This window comes from Gorilla gorilla, chromosome 15 (genome assembly GCF_029281585.2).
Source record: "Gorilla gorilla gorilla isolate KB3781 chromosome 15, NHGRI_mGorGor1-v2.1_pri, whole genome shotgun sequence".
NCBI classification, from domain to species: Eukaryota; Metazoa; Chordata; class Mammalia; order Primates; family Hominidae; genus Gorilla; species Gorilla gorilla.
Window position 1 is genome coordinate 66,953,659 of NC_073239.2, and position 9,158 is coordinate 66,962,816.

General features: G+C 50.4%; 1 pseudogene; it reads right to left on the minus strand.

Moving 5' to 3' along the window:
- Positions 1-2,673: 2,673 nt before the first annotated feature.
- LOC101134436 (uncharacterized) lies at positions 2,674-3,751 on the minus strand (annotated as a pseudogene).
- Positions 3,752-9,158: the final 5,407 nt, after the last annotated feature.

Genomic DNA, 9,158 nt, shown 5'->3' on the forward strand with positions numbered 1-9,158 from the left:
TCCTAACTGAATCCCCTCTTCCACCGTCAGAGGACGAGGGCACTTTTTGGCATGATGGAGAGAAGCGAGGGGGCAGGGGTGGCCAGAGAGGCGGCTGGAGTGGAGGCGGGGGCACCAGCGTGGGGTGAAGGCAGAGGCACCGCGGGAATGTAAATTGCAGGACGCATCCTGAGGCAGTCAGGGTTCGGGGCATTCCTGTGGGTGGTCACTTGGGCCCTAGATTAAAGGCAGAAACACAGAAATGCCTTGGGGGACGTTGTAAACTTCAACAGCTCTATCTGTTGTTTCAGAAATGAGGGAGAAACATTCACCAGAAGCTTCAGACTGGGAGGAGACAGAGTCTTTGAAGCAACCCAGGGGCTTCTTAGCTGCAGCTGTGTCTGCTTTGAAGTTCAGTCCACTCTCCCCAGGAAGCCAAGAGGCTCTCAAGTGCTTGCAGCAGAGAAGTTTCATAGAACAGAAAGAGCAGACAGAGGCACGCTGCGCCCTCCAGCACGGCTGCCTGGCAGGAAGCTTTGCTGAGTAACTTTGGTTTTAGTTGGAAACCTTCTGTCATGTTCCTGTCGGGGCAGGGTGGGGAGTGTGGGCTGCACTGTGGCGGGTGGGTTAGATTTCCTCCTTCCATGCAGTGGACAGGGATGTGGTATGGGGGCACGAAGCCATGGAGAAGTGGATAACTGACCTTGAGAAGATGTAGAGGTCACCACAGAGGGTTTCCAACTCACGAAAGCATTTCTGCTATGGGAAGGACAAGGGACGCTGGCCTATGGAACAGGCCACCGGAGATTCCGGAGCAGAGCCCTGCCCAGGCCTCCAGACTTGTGGCTTTAATTATCCAGTTAGTCATAGGTTTACTGTCATCCAAGTTTAAGAAGCTTGACTGTGACCCATGTGCAAAAAAAGGTTGTTCAGGCTTTTTTTTTTTTTTAAAGCCACTCTGGGCTGTTCAGCAGGCTGAGGCAGGATCCTCAGAGCCCACCAGCCCTGGAGAAGTGGGGACTGCCTACCTGCACTTTTCTTTCTTAGGCACTTTTATCTTGAACACAGAGCCTCAGGCATTGGCCAGTCCGGTTAGTCTGGAAAAACTTAAGAGCCAACAGTTTATTTCTGCTCTGAGGGCAGTTTCACCAGCACAGAGCACATGGCGAGCAGAGCCCAGATTACAAGGCTGGGGGGGGCGGGGCGGGGGCGGGGGTGCAGGTGAGGTGCTTCGGCTCTGACGGGCGCTGGGCTGCTCACCCAGTTTTACATGGGAAGTGGTAGGGCCCTGTCTCCCCTGGCCCCTGCCCATGCCCCGGGAGAAATGGGTATGTTTGAGTGGTACCTTCCTGCATGGGCAGAGGCAGGTGATTGTATCGCCAGCCCTGGAGCTCAGCGTGCACAGCTTGGGCTTCCATTTGGAGGAACCTGATCCTTGGACTTGAACACTCTGCTCTTTGTGTTTTGCACAATGGGAGAGTCCTGCTCCTCACTTAGCTCAGCACAGCGAGTCTCCTGGCTTCAGCTTCCCTCCTGAGCACCTGACGGTTGTTGGTTTACTGTGACTCACTGCCATTATATCTGCCTGGGCTTATGTTTCCAGCATCTCACCAGAGCTGTTGTGACCCATCTCCTGGGCAAAGCCTTCCACGCAGAGGCTGCCGGGCCAGCAGGAGAGGAGACCCAATCCATCCATCAGCACTTGAATAATTCCATCCACACATACTTCTCTTCCAAACACCAGGGCTATTTTCCTTTCCCTGAGCCATGCAAGCCCAAGGAGCCAGCAGGGTAGCGTGCTCTCAGGAGTAGGACACGTCACATCAACTTCAGTGCTCCAGGAGCCCTGCCACAATGCTTTCTTTGTGAGATCATCTTTGCAGCGGTTTCCTGAAGCTCTGGCCTCCTTCCTGGTATCTTCACACATTCTAGGTGTTTCAATTCAGTAAAAACATAAGGGCCTTTTGACTGCTCACTCCTGCTCTTCACACTGGGAAGGACACAGAAGTCCCCAGAGATTGCCCTGGACGACAAAATGTAGTTCAGAGGTATCTAAGGTGGGTTCCACCCAAAAGGGTCCCACAAAGAAAGAATTCCAGGGCCAATTAAATTTGGGGATCTGCATAGTCCATCTCTCTCGGTGATTCAAAACATATATATATTAAAGGTTCTGAGAAGTCCTATAAGTAAATCCTGTTCCACTTTTTAACCCACCATCTCCCAAACCCAGCATGATACTGATATCAGCATGCTACTCTTTTCATATAACACCTACTTATATCTGAAGGAACTAATTGATGTCTTTTGAGATATATTTTAGGAAATGATCTAACAGTGGTTTTTAACCTAAGGAAACACCTCACTAGAGAGTGCTTGGGCACAGGAGGTGGCATTTTGGGTTGTCACAAAGATGGGGTGGTGCTACTTGCATTTCATACATAGGGGTTGTGGGGGCAGGGGCAGCTAGTGCTGTTACAGTGATGATGCAATGCGGCCCCGTCCCAAGCGGGGTGGGGGGCACTGTCCTGCCCTAAATGCCCACAACTCTCCCCACGCCGCTCTCCCACCCCATTGAGAAGCAGTGGTTGGACCTACGCTCAGCATTGTGCTCCCAGGCCCTCTCTGCGGGTTCAAACGCCTCTTGATGTCCTCTTGGTCTCTGCCTCCTTGCTTCCTCTAGCTGGGATGCCTGCACGCTGGAGAGAGTTGGGTCTTTTGTGGCTTTTGTGGCTCTGGTCCCAGTAGGAGATGACAGACACAACCAGAGGGCAGGATTCCCTCGTTCCACGGTTCCATCTACTCTGGAGGCGAAAAAGGGGTGTGTGAAGTGGTCCCTGGGAATAAAGAGAAAGCTGCTCACCTTTCTGAAAAACTTTTCACCTCTCAGGGAAAGGGGACCTGAGAGAAGCCTAAGAGAAAACTCCTGATGCTTAGCCAACTCCTTGAGAAGGAAAGTGAGAATGGAGGCTGAAGCCCCTTCCATCCTTCCTGGTAACGCAGCGGAGAGGCCAACACCCACGATCTGCAACTCAAAGTCAAGGGATTCCGTGTCCCTGCTTGTGTCAACATAGAAAACGCCCATGGCAACGGGCAAGGGCGGCCTGAAACGGCAGAGTGTGTGTTTCACAAAACAGGGGTGGCTCACGGCTGCAGCCGCCCGGGGAGGTCCTGGCCTTGCCTTCGAGGGGCTGGTCCTCGGGGGTGGATGCAGTTTTGCGGGGCTGGCTCCGCGTCGCGCCGCGGCGGTTTGGGCTGGGGAGCAGCCCTGCAGGGAGGCGCCGCCGGGTGGGCCGCGGAGATAGCTGCAGGGCGGGGCCCCCGGGGGCGCGGGGACGCCCAGCGGCCGGATATCAGCTGCCACGCCCGCGTGGGCGGAGAAAAGAGCAATCTGACTTTGGACGGAGAGGTGAGACGCGGGAAGGAAATCCACCACCGGCCTCCGGCGACTCCTGTCCTGCGCGCAGCGGAGGCAGCGCAGCCCGTGAACACCCCCGAGCCCGGTGCGGGCCGAGCAGTTCTCCGCACCTCCGGTAAAGGTGCAGGACCGGGTGATGGTCTCTGCAGCAGTCAGAAGGCTCCTCTCCCAGCCCAGGAACGTCTGCAATAAATTGCTTCCATGTGCGGGCTTCCCGCTTCCTCTTTCTCTCTCAGGGTTAATGTGGGAAAAGGGAAGTGGCTTTTTTTTTTTTATTTTGAAAATTAGCTTTAGGGCAAAGTCCTGCCAATTGTGTAGTTCAATACCCCATTTTATAGGTGAGGACACTGAGCTCCAGAGAGATCAGATTCCAGGTCACACTGCTGGTGCGCCGCCAAACCAGGTGGAGAACGCTGGTGCCTCCGCTCCTTGGGCATTTTGACTCCGGCATTCATGATTGTTTTCCCTTCTTTAATACCCACTACAGCAAAAATTTTGTTGCTGTTTCCCTCTGTTAAGAATTATTAAAACTTGGAGGAGGGGAAGCAAAAAGTTCTTTCAATATTAAATTAAAGCACTGTCTAACGAGCCCATCTGAGAGTCATTTGGCTATCTAGGGGAAGGTAGCTTTGACTTATTTTTTACTATAAAATAGAGTCCAAACGTTCTTAACTCTGAAATTAGTTAGGCCAGGAGCCCCGGCTCATGCCTGTAACCCTAGTACTTTGGAGGCCAAGATGGAAGGATTGCTTGAGGCCAGGAGTTCAAGACTAGTGTGAGCAACATAGCAAGATTCCCATTATCGATTTTAAAAAATAAAATAACATGAGATAGTACTGTGTAGAAACTATTAAAATGTAAGTGCTGTCTGGGTATGGGAGCTCACACCTATAATCCCAGCACTTTGAGAGGCTGAGGTGGGCTTGAGCTCAAGAGTTTGAGACCAGCATGTGCAACATGGCGGCAAAACCCCTTCTCTACAAAAAATACAAAAATTAGCTGGGCATGGTGGTGTGTGCCTGTAGTCCCAGCTACTCTGGAGGCTCAGGTGGGAGGATGGCTTGAGCCTAGGAGGTGGAGGTTGCAGTAAACCAAGATCATGCTACTGCACTCCAGCCTGGGGGACAGAGCCAGATACTGTCTCAAAAAAAAAAAAAAAAAAAAAAAGGTAAGTGTTTTTCTGTTCTACAGAGATGCAAATGATTCCTATCTGGTCAGATAAATTACCCCAAAGGTTATAGTTTTGCTGCCCTGTAGCACATTAGCCAGTTTAGTATCTAACTTTGTGATCTTACGTCAGCATTCCTTTTCGTTCTCTGAGTACACAAAATCTTTATTCTCGTAATATCTTTGAACCAGTGTTGCCACCTTGCAAAGTCCCTTATGAATAAGTTACCTACCTCACTGATACATACTCACCATATCTTGTCAAGGGTTCATATTCCTTTCCCTGTATAGTCCCCACAAATATACACTATCAGCTTTCAATGCACACCAAGCGCCCATTATTGATTCTTTGTCCCAAGTGGCTCCTCTGGAGCGTATGCATGACATCAGGGGGACATAGGGCTTTTAATTGTCAAAAGTGTACAAACTCAGCACGTTATTCCAAATAATCTCTGCCCCTGCTCCCTCACATTTTGATCATGCCGTATCTGTGATCTGGGGCTGGGGACTCTGGCCCTCAAGATGCCTCCAGTGCTCTCGGCCCCTGCTAAGAGCCTCTGCCCACACACGGGGTCATGCGCATAACCCTAGAACTCTGGGCACGGCTAGATGAACTGTGGCACGCACCTGATCCAGGCAGCAGCCCACTTCCCGGCTGGTCAGCCAGTGAAGGAAGGCTCAGCCCCACCAGGCCAGTGAGATTCTCGGTCTTGGCAAATTGCTTAAAGACTTGATAGTAAAGGAGAAAGAGATAAAGCAGGCACCTGAGGCCCCGAAGCAGCAGACACTTAAATAAGCAGCAGGAAGAAGGTCCTGGCAGAGACAGAACACCTGAGTTTTCCACATGGCTCACGGAGCTTGGAGGCACAGAGGGATTGGCCCCGCTACTGAGTGGCAAGAAGACGAAATGTCTGTGCCGTAGAACTGTGTGTGATCTTGAAAGACCTCTCGGTTCGTGAATGGCATCTTGGGTTCTGTCAGGCTCCACACAGGTTCTACTGCTCCTCTTCCTCCAACAGGCTGAGCTGTGTGACTTTTCCAGGGTTGCCATCCGACCTGTCATTTGGTCTGTGGCCCTTAGTTTCTTATCCACATGTGGCTGTAAAAGAAACTCCACAATCCTGGAGGGAACTCAGTGGGTCCCTTCTTCCAATCCAAAAACCTCGACTCACTCTTTTACTTTTTCTAATAACTTAATAAGTTAAATAATAATAAAAGAATTGTTACCGTTGTTCAGCCAACTCTTTCTGGGCTCATCAACGATTTCCTAGGAAAGAATGTTTCCTTGGTTAGACCTGCACTTCCTCTCTGTCTCTCTCCATTCATGTTTGAGCATTCATTCATTCTCCCCACAAGCACATCATGGATTCTAAAATGAAGAAGGCAATATTCGTACTCTGAAGATGCTCACATCTTGCATGTGCAGTGTTACAAGAGTGGGGTTGGTGCAGGAGTGAAATGGGAGGCCGTGTCCCGAGATGGGGTCACCAGAACCTGGAGTGACAAGGTGGGGGTGGGGAGAGGAGCTTTTCCTCCTGGCTTTCCCACAAACACTGACTTTCATGCCTCTGGCCTGGAACCACATGTAACCAAAGCCATATGTTCAACTTGCATTAATTAAATGGTGGCCTCAGCAACATTTCCGGTGCTGCTTCTGTTGCTTTGGCATTACGATGTCTTCAATATTTGTTACTGTGTGTCGTTTGTCATGTTTAACCCAGTGGCTCAGATTCTATTTGTTTGTAAAACTTAAATGTTGAGAGACTTCTGTTCTTGATTTTTTTAAAAATAAAAATTATTTTTGGTTTATTCCATGAGAACATATCTTCTATAGGTTGAACCTCCAAGGGTCTTCCTTCTTGATTTTTCTGGGAGATGACTGTAATTTTTTTTTTTTTTTGAGACGGAGTTTCGTTCTTGTTGCCCAGGCTGCTGGAGTGCAATGGTGCGATCTCAGCTCACCGCAACCTCCGCCTCCCGGATTCAAGGGATTCTCCTGCCTCAGCCTCCCAAGTAGCCGGGACTACAAATGCGTGCCACCACGCCCAGCTAATTTTTGTATTTTTAGTAGAGATGGGGTTTCACCATGTTGGTCAAGCTGGTCTTGAACTCCTGACCTCAGGTGATCCACCTGCCTCAGCCTCCCAAAGTGCTGAGATTACAGGCGTAAGCCACCGCGCCTGGTGTAATCTTAACTGCTTTTAGGAAATGGTGTAAGAAAAGGCTGTGCCATAAACTCAAAATCCTACTAATCCCCAGTTCTCAGCCCCAAACCGAAGAAAGATTACATTTCCAGTCCAGTTTCTAATCCCAAGTATCCATGCACCCAGGATGGCGGGAAAAGGGAAAAGGCGGTACCTTAAATGAGGAAAGGACATCTCAGTCTTGGCCAGTTCTTACTCTTCCCAGGGGCCACCCTCAAGCCCCACCCTGAGCAGGTAAGTGAGGCAGGCAGGCAGCCTGGGAGCATGTGTGGGAGGGAATCCAACGGTGTTCTCCAGGCTGCAAGAGCTGGGCAGACACAATCGTGCTGCAGCCCTGGCCTGTGTTTTTCTTTCCCACAAAGACCAACACCGGTGCTGCTGACATCATGACAGGTTTGATCATTTTTATTTTGTGGTGAGGGTGGTGTCATGGTGATGAAGAGTCCTGTGAGCTTGTGCAGGTCCCCTCAACTGCAGGCTGTCCAGGCTTCCTCCTCTACAGTAAGGACAAGGAGAATGGCTGCTTCCTAAGGTGATGGCGAGGTAGGATGAGGAGTGTAAACGGCCCACCCTGCTCCCAGTGGTAACTATGGGTATGATTTCCTTTTGGGAGAAGACAGAGATTGCCCTTCTGATCCTCCCAGCTGTAAATTTGGGCTGGGGCAACTTTTAGACACAAACAGGGCACTCCTGGCTACAGGGCCTCAATGTTTTCCTTGAGGTGGAGTATCTAGGCATTTCCCTGAGGTTTCTGATGCCTGGGCAGGGTGGGGTGGGGTGTGGCTGGTTCTAACAGCTGTTCCCCACCCAGCTTTGTGCCCTGGGGAGGGAGATCTACCTGCACATCCCGCTGCACTGGATCTGCAGGGAGCTGGGGCTGCCCTTGGACACCTCAGGCACAGGCCCTCATCCTCTGCCTAACTGCTTTTTACACCCATCCCTTGTGTCCAGGGAGATTTTGCCACGATTTCAAAAAAGAAATGATTATTCAGAAGGCATTCTTCTATATATTTCCTTTTTTTTTTTTTGAGATGGAGTTTCGCTCTGTCACCAGGCTGGAGTGCAGTGGCATGATCAGCTCACTGCAACCTCCGCCTCATGGGTTCAAGCGATTCTCCTGCCTCAGCCTCCCGAGTAGCTGGGACTACAGGTGCATGCCACCACGCCCAGCTAATATTTTAATTTTTAGTAGAGATGGGGTTTCACCATGTTGGCCAGGATGGTCTTAATCTCTTGACCTCGTGATCTGCCCGCCTCAGTCTCCCAAAGTGCTGGGATTACAGGCATGAGCCACCGTGCCTGGCCACATTTCTGTATATCTTGCAAGCAGACACACTGTCTGTCTTTTATTTGATCATCTTTCCAAGGATGCTGGTATAGCATGTATGCTTGGAAAATAGAGATGCTGTTTCTCCAGAGAAATGGGGAGCTCGCTTGCATTCTTCTATGTAGTTCTAAGGCCCCTGCTCCACTGTACAGCAAGTGGCCACACCCTTAGCATCTTCCTTGCCTAACCCAGACCCTTACAGCACTCAGCTTGGAAAAGACCCTTGCAGTGCTCAGCTGGGTGCCATGATTATGCCTGTAATCCCAGCACTTAGGGAGGCCAAGGTGGGTGGATAACTTAAGCCTAGGAGTTTGAGACCAGCCTGGGCACCATGGCAAAACGCCACCTCTAAAAAAAAAAACAAAAAAACACACACACAAAAATTAGCCAGGCATGGGGATGCACCTGTAGTCCCAGCTACTGGGGAGGTTGCTGCGGTGGGAGGATTGCCTGAACCCAGGGAGGTTGAGGCTGCAGTGGGCTGTGATTGTGCCACTGCACTCTATCTTGGGCGACAGAGTGAGACCCTGTCCCAAACGAAAACAAAATTTCAAAAAAAAAAAAAGAATGCATTCTTGCCCTTAGAGGCTCCATCCTCACCTCCCTCTTCTGGTTTCTCTTCCTGTGTCTTTGCTGTGTGTGTCTCTTTAATAAAGAACACTGAAATTAGTGAGCCAGGTTTGCCTCCTGGGCAGGAATTATGAAATCCAGGTGGCCTTGGTTGTAATAGGGGGAAAAAAAAAACCTTTATTTTGTCTGCTTAGTGTTGTCTGGCTTTTCTTTGCATATTCTGTCCCCCTACCCCCAAACTCACTGTGCTGTTCTGGTGAGGCTGACCCCACCCAGATTCAGGACTGACCCAGGCCTGGCCAATCAACAAGGCCTTCAGGGACTGGTACGTGTCAGTTAAATGAGTCAGTCCCAGGACGCTTTGTATATATATGTATGTAATATTTGTAACTATTGGGAAAGTGTCTAGCTTTCCACAGGAACTTCTGACCTGTTCCAGTGTGACCCTAAGGATGCCGGTAGCCATCTTGCCACTCTCGGGAGAGGAAGAGCCACA